The sequence below is a fragment of the Lycorma delicatula genome, chromosome 8, assembly GCF_047948215.1.
Source record: "Lycorma delicatula isolate Av1 chromosome 8, ASM4794821v1, whole genome shotgun sequence".
Taxonomy (NCBI): Eukaryota; Metazoa; Arthropoda; class Insecta; order Hemiptera; family Fulgoridae; genus Lycorma; species Lycorma delicatula.
In genome coordinates, this window is record NC_134462.1 from 10300509 (window position 1) to 10316432 (window position 15924).

Genomic DNA, 15924 nt, shown 5'->3' on the forward strand with positions numbered 1-15924 from the left:
TGACTGGATGACAATGGTTTTTAAATAGACTGGTTTTTTTTAAATAGATGTGATTCTGTAGTAAAATGTAACATTTAAGACTTTATTGAACTTTTTAAAGTAGTACACATTTTATTTTAATGAGCATAAAAATTGAATTTTTTTTAAATTTATTTGTAATAATTCATACATGTATTTATGCATTCATTTTAATAATAAAGATGACACTAACGAAATAAGTTTAGAAAATGACACTATAATAAACAGAACTGTCCAAAATTCCCTAGAGTTAAAAAAAAAGGAATTAAAAGTGGGGATATTTTTACACACGTTTCTTCTATTTTATAAGACGATAAAAAACCTAATTTATAAATAATTATGCTATAGTTTCCTACGATGTTACTTCTTGAATGGGAGCTAATTACGAGCCGATTATACTGCACCAACGACCAAAGCCGTTGGTTAGTCTAGTTTCTGGAAAGGAGGCTACTTACCGAATTTTAAGCAGACATAATAGTAGAAACAGTCACCATCAAAAATTCTACGATTCGTCATGGCAAATTAAATAAAACACAACTTCAATTTTTTAAAAAATATTTTACAAATATCCCATTTTTGTCTGTTGTCCTTGAACTTCATAATGTATACATAAAAACACATGAATAAATCCCCTTCCTCACCCGATGTTAATTCATATTTCTACAGTTAATTTGCATACTGCTACCTCTTTAGAATATTTAACTGCTACGTACTGTACGGTAAAATCAATACAGTAATTTAATATTCTGTATAGTCGATAAACACAATTTTATCCAGATTAAAATCTTTCAACACGATTCTTAAAATTAAAAAAAAAAATCTTGAAAGGGCAAATATTCAGAAGCAACTGGCTCTTTTAAATATATATTTTTTTATTTATCAATCGGTAATACGTTTTAAAAATATATTATTAATAAATATTAATCTGTCAAAAGATAAATGTCAGCTGCTTTAATATTCCAATAACGGCTTACCGTTCTGTGAAATCGAAGACCATCATAAGGTCGTAAATGAAGATAGTTATTTGAAGTTATGTTTCAGCGCCGGTTGCTCTATTCCGAACTAGAATGACTGCTGAATTAAAATCATTAACAGCCCGATTTTAATTCTACTTGTTATAAAAATTACTTGAAATATTACAAAAGAATTTAACTGTAAATTATTCGCAATGCTAAAAGATTATTATTTCTGATGATTTAGTTTCAAATAACGGCATCTACTGACGATTTAGTCTAAGACTACAACAAACGTAAAGCTATATAAGATATTATTAAAAATAAAATAAAATTCCTTGTAAAACACCACAAAAAAAAATATTTACAGGAATACTATTATACTATTGCCGTTACGTATTCTACTTTTTGTAGCGGAAGCTAAAATTCTTTTATGATACTTCCAAGAATAATAACATTAACCCTTACAACAAGTATGTTGACCTTGAATAATAGAGTTGATTCAACGTTTTTATGAGTTAATACCTAGGATGAAACTAGAACTATGGTTATAAAAATTTTTTAAATATCAGTTCATAACGAGATTTCTGATAATTTTAAAAGAAATCACATATGTTATTTTGTACTTTTATCAAATGTAATTACGGAATCTTCTAGAGAATATCAAATATATCTTGTGATTTATAAAGACTACCATTGTTGTTTCCTTACATAACAACGATTCTGTTAACAAAACTTTTGAGGGTGCAGTATAATTTTTCAAATCTCTTCAGATAAATAAACCTTCAGTATGGCCACGGTTGAGATTTTTCAACAAACAGCTATTTCCAGTTTTTAGAAATTATTTTAAATAACAAACAATACACTTCTAAGTAAAATTTAATTATTAAGAAATCAGTGAAGCTGCTTATGGATAGTTTGGCATACCTTATCAACTACATAAATAAGCAGTTAAAATTTCATATTTCACTAAAAGAAAAAGATAATATTTAATTCAAATTTCTTAGAATGTTCAAATTAATTTAGTTTTTAACACGATCAAACCACATTGTTTTGTGTTTTTATCAAACAGAAAGGTTTTCATCTTTATACTTAATACTTAAAACTATTGTTTAATTTTCAAGACGTCAATGAGTTGTAAGATTACAAAAATGAGATATCGGGGACGTATTTTTGGAAAGTACTTTGCACATTACACTTTTTTCGGATATTTTCTTTAAGTAAAAAAAAATACAAAAGTAAAAGCTTGAAAAGTAGGATGAAGCAAAAGGTAAAAAAAGAAGTTATTTGTTTTATAAAAGATTTCACTTTTCACCTTTTGAATTATGAAAAGTCAAGAGACTGTTTTTAAAAGTTTTTTGGCTTTCAAAATAATATTTTTGAAGAACAGCCTACAACAATTAAGAAGGATAGGATGGTTAACTTTGTAGCAGCAATTCTTTTAGTTTTTTTGTGTTGCATGTAAACAACATATTAAGTGAAAACATTTTTTTTTTAAAAAACAAAAAATAAACTGTACGACACTTTCTGAGGTTATTTTATACTTCTTGAGGTTATTTCTAATGAAAGGAACATTTCATTAGCAATATTTGAACAACGTATAACCCAAGAAAAGAAAATTAAATGATGGATTTCTAAAAACCATTTTTAGTTGATTCTGGAAATCATTTCAAGCTGAAATAACCACGTCCAGTGACATTTTAAGAAAGTATTATTAATAGGATAACTTGCAAATACAAAATAGATTTTGGAAAATAATAAGCAGAGTTGAGGAGTAAACATGAAAAGTTTTCTAATAACTTATTTTTAAAAATCAAAATGCAAACACAATGTGCAGATTTCTCAAATTTTTCACTTTTTAAAATTAATATTAAAAAATTGGAAGCAGAGTAAACAATGCAAAGTGAGAAATTACAGTGTTTATAAGTAGATCAAAAATGAAAAGTACTATAAAAAACAGGGTCTCAGATCTTTGTTTCCTTTTTATAATCTTATGATTTCAGATGCCACTTTTGGTGAGTTACAAAGTGATCTGAGTAATTTTCCAACCATTTAGTTAAAATTTAATAGAAAGAAAGATTTTTCTTCTACCAAAACAATTAATCTGTTGATGAGTTCTTAGAGTAATTGAGGAAACCTGAATTTCTATGTATTCCTTAATGTGTTCTAAAATATTTTTTTAAATTATCTGTCTTAATTGTTAATACTGTACAGATTTTACTTACACAGTTGCATCAATATTACTCATACAATAATTTTTATGGATTAATACTTCTTTTTTATTCTTCCTGTACGTTGTAATACTGCTCTGAACAAGGTTTTCCTTGATCCTACCAGTCAAATGTTGGTGCAATTTCTTTATGGAATACATTCAATCACTACCCTGCCATTCCTTGCATAATATACATAATGTATAATTTATATTCTGATCTGAATAAATTATCTATATGAAAACTTCAATTCACAAGATGTCAAATTTAAAATGCGGTAATTTTGATATTTCCTTATTTTTTATAATAAAAATATTTGTGAAATCTAAGAATATTTCAATGATAGTTCTAAGATTTTTTCCTAATTTACTTAAAATAATAATTATGATATTATAATTTTTTCATAACTTCAGTTTTGCTGTAATCTTTTTATACGTTGTCAGATTTAAATTGTAGGATTAGTCCTTGAAATCGTCACTTCTTTCCTTCTTAAACAACTTATTAGATAATTTTCTCAAATGTTATGCCTATTTATGAGTATGTAACTGTTTAGAATTTAGTAATGCTTGATCGTGTAAGATGGTTACGCTTTTATTATTTATTTATTTTTGCGATTACTAGCAACAGTTATTTATGAAAGATGAAATTTGTAACGTATGAAAAATGCTAAGTTCAATCCCAGAACCTTCCAGATGAAAGAAAGAGAGATTACCCCTCTGCCACACAGGTCGGCATTATGGTATTGAGTGAAATTAATGATGTTAATTATCTGTGAAGTACATCTGTTCATTATTAAACAAAAGCTGAACTTTAGCCGAGGCCTGTTAATGATTGAAACCATTCTTTGGATTGAATTCTAAAAGTGGGCTTGGAATTTTACATGTCAACTAGCGATAGTTATTGTATGCAACAACAAACTTTACTGTTGTCTTAAATGTTTGCTGCTGTGTGTTCATGTGATTGAAATATGGTTTTGCATGCAGCAATGTGTTCTGAATTTAAGCAAAAATGAAATTACAAAATGTATATTGGTGTTCAAAGTTAAGTTTTTTATAATATCTACAGTATCTTATGGTTAATGGGTTTAGGTTGTAATCACAACTGTGGTATATATATTTAAAATTTAATCACACTTAATATTGAAATTTGTTAGTGGGTAGTTGTTAAATAACACATAGTCTAATGGGAATATTGTATTACTTACTTATGTATATAACAATATGTTGCAGGCTGCTACTTTATTTGTACTGACTGCTTCAGTTGAATATATAGGTATGTTGAATTCAGTTTTCAACTTTTAGTATATTTCAAATTTTTATTTTTTAAATAGTAATGTCTACGAATTTTATGCTAAAAATGACATCTATGCTCAAATGACGTCTACATTGAAGAATAAAATTTAGTTAAAATTAACAGCTCACTCAAAATGATAATGATTCAACTTGAATTTTTGATTTTGAAGGTTCTGTACTGTTACTTTTTACATCAATCTCAGTCCAATAATTTAGATATCACTAATCTAATAACGATTTTAAGGGAATAATTCATAGGTTTAAAAAACACTGAGTCCTTTAAATATTTATTATTGTTCAAATAAATCTTTAAGTAAATACAATTTATATGCCACAGATATGATGGCAAATGTTAAATTTTAAACAAAATTAAATCAAAAAGAGATTCCAAAGTAGTAATATTTCATGGGGTAATATAATTTAACTTGAAAGGTGTAAAGAAAGTAAGATCCCAACGACCAAAACCACATTTAATGTTGAGATTTAATGGCTAGTTATAAAATACCAAGCTAATTCTGATGCCAAATAATATTAAAAAAAAATAATAATAAAAAAAGTATGAATGCAGTATTTTATATATGAAAATTTACAATTTTTTTCCAAAAACAGGTCCTTACAGCAAGTTCATTAAATCAAATTGAAAATTAAAACTATTTATGAATTCAAAGCCAAGATTCTAGATCTAGATTCTTTTAATTTCGGTAAATCTGTAACCAACATTTTCAATTATTTGTTTATGCAGGTTTTACTGAAATATGTAAAGAAATTTTTATAATAAATTCCTTTCATTAAAATTAAAAAAAAAGTCACTATAATCATATGTCCAAAAATGCTTAGTTTTGTGTCTGTCATAAATTTTGGTTTTTGCGTATAAATCTACATCTAAAAAGAAACTGAAATACAAAATTGAAATGTGGTTTGAATTTTTTTTTAATAAAGGCTGACACAACATGTTTAAACCTTCATTCTTAAAAAAAAAATTAAATAAGATATTTATTCATTAAACAAATTTGAAAATGGGGTCAAATTTAAGTTTTCAATCAGTAATTTGTGATATAACTTTAACTATGTTTTTTAAAGCTTTTATTAGAAAATTCTTCAGTATTTAATTATCTTAAGGAAATTGTTATTTTTAAATAATATTTTCCTCGAATATTTGATATTTGTAAATGTCTCTATCTCAGCATTATTTGTTTCTTAATGGAGGAAATGAAATATCACTCATAGTTCAGACCGGCTCACATTAATGGTCTCTGCCATAACTTGTTGTTTTTAATCTATTAATTTTAAATTTTAAAACTGAAGTATCATTTAGTTCATATTTAATTTTTTTTTTTTACTAAAACAAAATTTAGAAAAATATACGCAGTTACCGATATATTAATTATTTTAAAACTAATATTTAATTTCTTAATGTGGAAGTTGCGATCTCTTCAAGTAGTGAACAATAATCAAACCTCAACCCCATGGACCCAATGAGATGAGGACGTATGTATGACATGTAAATGAGGTGTAGTCTTGTACAGACTCAGGTTGACCATTCCTGAGACATGTGATTAATCGAACTCTATCAAAGTACACTGGTATCCAATGTCTAGTATTCAAATCCATATAAAAACAACTAACTTATACTAGGATTTGAAAATCAACTGTTAAACAATTGATTTGACAAGTTAATCACTAGACCAGCCAGTGGGCCAGCCTTCAAGGCGCAAATGGTAAGGTCTTGGACTTTCATTTGGAGGACCCGGGTTCGAATCCCAGTGAGGAATGGCATTTTCACATGTTACAAAATTGTCATTTCATCTCATTCTTTGAAACAATATCTAACAGTGGTTAAAAAAAAGACAATTAAAGTTTAATATAATATTATGCATGAATGTATTCTTTTATTTTAGGACTGGTTTAATTCAGTCTTGTACAGTCTTTCCTATCAAAATATTCAATTTATTCAATTATATATTTATTCAATTTTTTTAGAATAAAATGGTTGTAATCATAAGAAATGCAGAGTAATTGCCATAAAAACAATGAATTGGTGATTTCACTGGCACCAATTCATTGTTTTACTAGACTCCTGTGTTATTCTATAGGATATTATTCTGATCAGTCTAGATTAATGTTTATTGTTACTAGGTGTTGTAAGACCATTAATTTTATTTATTAAAAATTAATACGGCCACTATTCTGAGATTAGCTAACAAAAAATCTTTTAATTTATTTTCTTATTGAGAATGTTGCTTTAAACATGTATACTGAACTTTATAAAGATATCTGTTTATTTTTATTTAAGAATTTATACTGTGAAAATACAAAATGGTGTACAGGTGGAATACTAAACATTTCTGGACATGTGATTATTAAGTGAGAAACCTATTCCCAAAGTTTCTCTACATATAACAGTGCACCTGTATATTCTAACCTTTCTCTAATATATTTTACCAACTACACTTCCATTATCCAATACTAAATTAACCAATCCTACATGCCTTAATTAAGAGACAGGTTTTCTTCAGTTGAGACTTTTCAGTTTTCTTGAACTCTTTTTCCGATGAAGTGCTACATTCCATTTTCCTAATTCTAAAAGTTTATTTCATATTTATCATTCATATAACATAATTTATCTATTTTTTTTTTGTCTTCAGTCATTTGACTGGTTTGATGCAGCTCTCCAAGATTCCCTATCTAGTGCTAGTCGTTTCATTTTAGTATACCCTCTACATCCTACATCCCTAACAATTTGTTTTACATATTCCAAACGTGGCCTGCCTACACAATTTATCTATAAATCCCTCAAATACACAGAAATACTATTAGAATAATATCAATTAAATTGTTTTTTTTTTTATTTCTATTCCTTACCTACCAGTTTAATATAAATGTCAATAAAAATTATTTCAGTACTAATGAGAATTTTTTTTTATTTAACTGTGTCCTTTTAGCCTAAGATTATTATGTTTATAATGTATATGAAACGTATAACAAACTGAGAATATGTTTGGTATATTTCACCAAATAATTTCTTAATGTTTAATTATGTAGCAAAATAAAAAGCATTAATTCATAAGCTAATTCACTTATTTCATTTTCTTTATTCAATATGCAAATGTTACTTCAAACAAATTAAACAGATTTATAACAGAAATAACAAGATTCATGTATAAACACAAAATAAGCAGTAAATTTGTGAAACGTGGAATTTGAAACGTCTTTAAACTAACAAAATATTTCAAACGTTCAATAGAGAGATTTTGTCTTTGTCCTGCTATAACAAACATAAAACGTTTAATATACATTACAGAATTATTCAAAGATATTTTAAAGAAAAATGTCTATTTTTATTGTTTTATATGCTGAACGTTATGTACCGATTTTATCAACCTGCCCAGAATGTATAATTTTTTAATGGTATATTTATTAAAATGTGAAATAATATCTTTTTTTTAATAAATTAAATAGCAATCAAGACAGTCAAATTAATTTCAGAATCATTCATCAGTAAAAGAATATGCTTTCATTGTAAATTTCCAAGTCATTTTCAAAACATAAAATTACTAAAATACGAGTATAAATAGATATTAAATATATTCATTTATACCCTTTTAAGGAATTAAAACAGGTCAGCAACTATATCTAGGTTCAGACTCAACTGTCTAATAATACCACGTATAAAAACATACAGAGCGAGATAAAGGAAGTAACTTATGTTGAAATTGGCAACAGCTAAAGTTATTAAGGTTAGGTTTTTACAATTACATTTGGTTTTAATAAACAAAAACAGTGTGGAGTATTCAACATCATATGTATGCACTAAACTGTTTTATAAATAATGAAAGTATATTTATTATTTCAGCAACACTATGGTAATTGATGCAGAGATTATTTCCTGCTTAAAAATTGTTCTGGATAAAAAAATGAAATGGTATACAGGTTCAGTACATGATATGAAAAGTTATAGCCACTGAAAGAATGTGCATATACTAGAGAGCACTTAAGTGTAAAAGCTGTCATTCTACAAAGATCAAATTATTCAGTAAGCACACACAACTGCACTTTAATTCATCACAATATTTAAGGCATCCATCATTTAAATATTACTTTTCAGCTCTACAAAAGCAAAATTTAGAAAAATTGACTGGTTGTGATAAATTAAATTATTTTTATTCTTGCCAGAAAAAAAAGGAGTTAATGCAAACAAATCTATTTCTATTAGACACAATATTGATGTCTGATAAGGCTAATATTCATGGATTAAGGTTTTTTATAAAGTAGAAAGAAATTTTTCTTGTAAAACACATTAAAAAGATCTGCTTGAAAGACAACTGCATTGAGAAAAGATTACTTTTTGGTGTGCTGCCAGAGTAGAGAGAGCATTACTGGCCAGTATTTTTTTTTTTACAAACATTGAGAAATATTCAATGTAACTACAGAATATGTTAAGATGTATTTGTTCTCAAAAGATTCACACACTGTTAAAGGTTCTGTATGATATGTTTGATGGTACTTGATCTTTCCCTTTGATGAGGACTGAAGAATCCTCAATAACTTTTCATTTGCTGGTTTTTGCCCGTAGGGATACATTAAGGAAAACTAATGCTTTACAAAGATTGAAGATCTGAACGTTAGAATTAAACAGAAAATTGGATGATAACACAACAAAGATATTACAAAACATAAAGAACAGCTTTTTTAGTGTCTACAACAATGTATAGTAAAAAAAAGTAGTTTAAAACTATGAAGATAAGATTTGAATATCCAGTATCATAATTGGAAAAAAAATTCTTTTTTTGTGGTAAGGTTAGCAATAATAATATAAATGTTTTCAGTAAAAAAAATATAAAAAAATTATGCATTCCCACAAGAGGAATGGTACTTCTGTTTAAAATTGCAAAAAAAAAAATAAATATTTTTATGAAGGCTAAAATTCTATTAATTTTCTTTTTAACACTTTTCACAAAAAAATCCTTTCTCAGCCAGTAAATAAAAACAAAAAAAGTTTTTCCAAAAGGTAGCTGGAACCCGTTTCACATTTGAGATGAATAAAACTTCCGGTCTCTCTTTTGCGCAAAACAGTTTTTTTTCTAAAATACATTAAACATCTTCAACCAAATTTTAGTGAGACTCCAGCTCGCATTTCAAAAAATTTCTTACAAAAATTATTTACTTTAATATTTGCCCTTGAGATCTTTTACTACATGAATCACTGTGAACACATAGAAAAACGTTTACAATAAGCAGAGGAGGTCAAGCCTATTCAAAATTTAAAAATTCTTCAAGCAAAAAAAACTTTTCACTATTATCTCTTTATAGTCCTTGACCTAATTTTTAATTCATCATACCCTATCTACTGACCCAAGATATACAATTAAATAATTTATTCAGTTCAGAACATAGTTATACATATTACAGGTCACATTGGAAATGAAAAGTGTACTAATCTATACATAATAAAACAGAATACTCCAGCATTTTTCTGAAAGGATCAAGATAAACTGAAAAATCTTTCTCACAGCAGCTTTATAAAATAAAATATCTGATGTGAACACCACATGACTACTTCCTTGTACGCCTATTAAATTACATACACACATTTTTTTTAAATGAAAAGCACATAAATATTTACTTCATTAATAACTAATGATATTTTTTCATTTTTTTAAATTTTTTTATTGTTTTTTTGTTGAATACTTAATTACCATAAACCTTTCTTTTACAATCAGAGGTTAATAATTATTATAATAATAAATCAATATATTTAAATAAAAAAAAAGGAGATGAAGTCTGATTCGAACCGATGTGCCTAGTAAGATCCAAATACTTCATTAATTAAAATGTTATTTGGCTATAACTCTGGAAGCAATGAAAAGAAGTATCACTTACGATATATCGTTGAAAAGCTCTCAATGAGGACTTATTACTGCAGTTAAGAAAAAGTCCAAAATCCAAATTTTTGTTTGGATTTTTGACTTTTTTGGACACTTTTGGTTCAGTCGATTGAAATCAAAAGGGGTGGTGCACAACTAGATTTTACAACAGTCCTAAATCCAAAATTTCAACATCCTACAGCTAATCGTTTTTGAGATACACACACACATATGTACAGATCACACCAAAACTAGTTAAAATGGATTCAGGGATGGTCGAAATGGATATTTCCATTGAAATTTGAAAACCGAAATTTTTTGTGATCACAACACTTTACTTCATACAAGGAAGTGAAAATTAATGAATAAAAAACAGAAATATTAATAAATACAAATAATATAAATATTAATTTATATTAATAACGTACAACTATGAGAAGTTTAAATAAATAAATAAAACTGGTACAAAATAAAATAACAATTTTGTTCTCATTAACTGATAAAGTTGAGTGTGTATGAGTACTTTAAGTACAAATTAAGTCTAGAAAATTAGGTTTATCTTATTATTATTATTACTTAAACATTCATAACAGATTAATGTTATTTATGTAGAAGGAAAATTTCTGTTACATTTTAAATAAATTAATCAGATGATCATTTAGATAGTTGGCCAGTTAATAAAAACAGTAAAGCATAATAAGATTCTTTCTTTTAATCAGAACTATTATTTATTCACTTATCTACAGATACGAGTTGATGCCCAATTATAGTTTCTCAATAAAGATTAATTTTTGTAGCATATGTAAAATGCCAGATAAACCGGAATTTGAATCCAGAACCTTCCAATGAAAGGTTGTTGATAATACTAAAAATGCAAAACATTATGTAAGTAAGTTGATACAAGAGAACTCTTTGTTATGATTAAGGCATAAATGAAATTTTTATTTATCACTTTTATGGAAATATTAGATTTTATTTTTAATTTACAAAAATTGTTGGGATGATCATTCAGCATTAAACTAAAACCTGCAGCCCACTCTTTTATTCTGAAAATGTTTTCTGATGTTTGCAAAAGCCCCAAGATTTAATATTACATTTCTGATGTGAATTATATATGCATTAAGTAATAGTAATGCTTAGCTTTAAGATTTTCAAAGAGAAAAAAATGGTCTGACCTTGTTATGGATGAAATTGATTTAATCAACCCATGAAAATATATTTATCAAGATGACTAAAAATTTTATATTTCAGGCAATATAAATACTATCAATATTACTTATAAGAGTATTCCTATTAATGCAATTATCAATGATACACATTCCTGAGTCAAATATATTGGTTTTATCCCTATTTGACATAAAGTAGATATAATCCATCAAATGAATGTTTTGTATTGCTATCGCAGAATCTATTACTTCTGTTAAATTAATTATTTCCTAATGTAGATATATAATATTATCATTTGGAAAACTGTAACAATAAACAGTCTGATATTTTGAGACAGATAATTTACAGATGTAAAAAAAACAAGAGACCAAGGACACTGCTGGAACATCTTACAACTTACTTTGAAAAGTAAGGACCAGACTTCATTCTCTCACCAAAAGATGAAACATCAACCAATTGCTAATAGTCAATCTTTAAGGCATGATTAAATAGCTGCAATCAGCTCTGCTGATTCCAAATGTTCCTAAGCTTTTTATTAATATTTTATTACTTTACGATAATCTTATCTCTTATCTTATCAGTTAATGAAAAACAGTAATTTGGTAAAAATAATATGTAAAATATAATAATAAATATATTATATATATACATTATAATTCCAAATTGCACAGCAATCGCTTGAGAAATAATTCTATAGCTAAAAATAAGAAAAAAGTTCATATAAACATAGGTCAGAAAACAGTTTGTTAGCAAGTTCAGGCTCATGAAACATTTATCCCTGCTTTCTGCTCCCTCTGTGAAATTAAACCGTACTAAAATTCTTGTGGTAAACCTGATGCTTCCTTATGGTTTTTGATCTAAAAAATTGAATAAAGGTGGTGTCCCAGACAACTTACATCCCATCTCACTTAGTTTTTAAGAAAAAACAGGGTAAAACATGAAAAAGTTTTGTAAGAAAATACACTTACTTAGGTTTGGAATAAAATAGCTTTGTTAATTTACCAATAAACAAATAAAGATTTCTAGATAATATTAAAACATCAATTAAAATTAAACATAAATTTGAGAATATCAACTTTAATTAGAAAGAAAACATACATACTCAATCAGAAAAGTTATGATTTTAATCAGAACAATGCTTGAAAACATAATGTAAATGAAAAAAATATATATATAGAAAACTTATTAATAACATAATACAATGAATAAAAAATAGATTTAAAAAAATAAAAATCACATACTTTTTGGTTTTTTCTAAAAATGATTAAAAATTAAAATAGTTACTTTATAAAGCTGCAAATATTTCTTCAAACCAGTTGCTCAAAGTGGCCACCATTCTGTTCTGTTGCATAGTTCAGCTCAGCAAATCCATGTTAGCCAAGTACATCTAGTAGCATCATTATTATTCCTAATAGTAGCTCCAGCTTCAATTATATAATGACTCAATTCGTCTTGTGTGCCAATACAAGCGGAAAAGACTACAAACTTCATCCAACCCCCAAAGAAAAAAGTCTGCTGTTGTGAGATCGAGGTGGTCATTCTACTGGTCTGTGTCGACCAATCCATTACTTACTAAATTTGTTATTTAAATGATTCATCACATCACCACAGTAGTGAGCGAGTGCGCCATCATTGAAAAACAACATCTGCGCTCTATCTGCATGTGGAATATCTTCCTAGTATCCCATAAGATTTGATTGCAGAAAAATGCAATTGCCACTCTCCATTGAGCCTTAGTGGTAAGAAAAAAGAACCTATCAGATTATCACAGAGTAGACTACATTACACATTAAGTGAAAAAGTGCGTTGGAAATGACTTATAGCAATTTTTGAGGATTTTCTTCTCCCCAAATGTGAGTGTTTCAATAATTTACAATGTCATTTCTTGTAAAACAAGGTTCATCAGTAATTAGAATATAACTTAGGAAATTGGGATGATGTTCACATTTTCTAATTAACCGTCAACATATGGTTATTGATATTCAAAATTGGGTGGTAATAACTCTTGAACACATGTTGTATGGAATGGGTATAATTGGTACTCTTATAACATTCCCACACACTTGACTGCAAAACATGAAAGTAATGTGACAACTTTCTGGTGCTTGATATGGTAGATAATTGTACCGTATTCAATATTGCTTCTTCAGCATTGGCATTTCTCACAAAATGTTCACGACCAGTATCGAATTGTTGTGGTTTAACCAAATGTGTTTCTCGAACTCACCTCTCCAAAGCTTCAAATGTTTTATGATCCAGTATTCTTCATCTGGATAATTTTCATGGTATTTATGCACAGCGGCCGACCCATTTTTATTTACTTTACCATAAATTAACAACATGTCTGTCAACTCTCCAAATGAAAATAAATTTGTAGTATTACTCATTGTGAATGACTGACCGAACAATAACAGCACAAACACAGCTCGATGAATATTCAAATACTAGAAAAAAATGTAAAATATGTTTAAAAACAATATGGTAAAAAAAAAGTTTAATATGTTTAAGAAGGATTTCTTTCAGATTTATTTTTAGCATTTGTATATAAAATATTCTGTTTATAATCGTATCACTTTTCCGATCGAGTTTGTATGTTTTGTTTCTGATTAAAATTGAACTTCTCAAAATTGTGTTTAATTTTAATAAACGTTATTTGCATCAATATCCTCCGAATTAAATTCTCTATTAGAAATTAAATATTATTTAAAAATTTTTATTTGTTTATTGGTAAATTAACAAACTTATTTTATTCCAAACCTAAAAATGTGTATTTTACGACAAAACACGTTTTCGTGTTTTATCCCGTTTTTCTAACTACTTTTATTCAATTTTTTACATCAAACACCCTAAGGAAGCATCAAATGTACCACAAGAATTATAGTACGGTAACTCGCTAAACGAACCGTTTTCTGACCTACTTATATGAACTTTTTTTCTTATTTTTGACTATAGAATCATCTCCCAAGAGGTTGCCATGCTATTTGGAATCACCTATATATTATATAAAATATAATTATTTCATGTGAATGCATATAACTATTAAATTAAACCAATAACGTGTAGGCAGATATTTTATCAGTTGATATTTTTTTTTGTTAAACCACATCCTGAATATGTCAATTAAAAGGTTCACCGAAACGGGAGCATATTTAATATTTCTACTATTAATTTTACATTTAGGAGTGCTTTCTCAATGAATAAATATCAGAAATCTATTTTTTGTTTGAGGTTAGGTGAATTAGCTAAAGTGTAATCACCTGAAATATTTTCAGACTGAAAAACCAATAGCCAAAACCAATATTTTTTGGCAAATGCTGCCAAGATTTCACAATTAAGTAAACTGCTGCAAATGGGTGAAAAATACTTCGTTCTGCAACTGATTTTAAAGAAATCCTGCCATTCATGAGTAATTCTTTACAAACGGAAAAAATTGACATGAACTTTTACTCAAGGGTGCACTAGTACCGGAACGCCGTTCTAGTACTGTTTTTTTTTAAGAAATAAAAAATTATCCTTTCGTATGAAATTTTTTTTAACTTATAGCAAATACAAATTAAAACCTAATTATAAAAATTAAACCGCACGAAAATGGCCCTTGTTTTTGGATATCCCTAGGCAAAATAAGTCTTACAAATCTAACTTACGAAGAAAAGTTCAATATGTCAAATGTTTTACTTTTTTTAATGTAAATAGTGAAGCGCATTTTTCATAACATTGTTACGTAGCCAGCCGCCTTTGGATGTGGAACCATATTCTTACCGTCTGCAATAAAAAAATCAAACGTTCCGGTACTGAGACATTTTCAAGTGCATATATGGCTTTTACTCGGTTTTATATGAAATAAAAATAACATGAAAAAATAAATAAATTCTTTGAAATTTATCGAAAACTGTAATTATATACAATGTAATGTATATAGTGTTACAGATATTAGGGTTAAAAAAAGGTCACCCGCCAACCTACAATGAAAAAATAAAACAAAATTCCTTTTGAATTTCTGATATCAATAAAATGACCATAAAAAAATTCACAATGTAAAAATTTCTTTCGCGGTAATCTTGCTGCTTTCTATTTATACATAATATTTCGAGTCTGCGAATAAGACGATTAATATCCCTAGACAAGAAACGAAGCTGTAAAATACTGTACTGTACGCCTTTGTATTAAAACGAACAATTCAATAAATTACGGAGGTTACTTGAAAAATTTAACATTAAATCTTTTTCAAAATAAAATGTTGGGTTTAAAAAAATCATTTTAAGTGATACCTAGTTTACTACAACTAAATTTTGCTAATAAAATAGAGATCGATACTTGTTAAGAAAACCGGCGCCACCTTAAAATAAGTATACAAGGCAAACAGCATGTTAGAAGCATTTTATTATCGTAAACATATCTTACCCCGATGATTAAAGCTATT

At 27.3% G+C, this 15924-nt stretch overlaps 1 protein-coding gene and 1 long non-coding RNA gene across 4 annotated transcripts in view; one reads left to right on the forward strand and one right to left on the reverse strand.

The window, feature by feature from the left end:
• SCaMC (Short Calcium-binding Mitochondrial Carrier) overlaps positions 1-15924 on the reverse strand; it is a 200064-nt gene that overhangs the window by 166335 nt on the left and 17805 nt on the right. The window lies entirely within an intron of this gene.
• LOC142329446 (uncharacterized) overlaps positions 1-15924 on the forward strand; it is a 56548-nt gene that overhangs the window by 26211 nt on the left and 14413 nt on the right. For 2 of the 3 annotated variants that reach the window (XR_012757501.1, XR_012757503.1), the window contains 2 exons: positions 4411-4453; positions 9047-9214. The exons of the other annotated variant lie outside the window; for it this stretch is intronic. This is a non-coding gene — a long non-coding RNA (uncharacterized LOC142329446). Of the gene's footprint in view, positions 1-4410; positions 4454-9046; positions 9215-15924 lie in introns of those variants that run through there. 3 annotated transcript variants of the gene reach the window in all.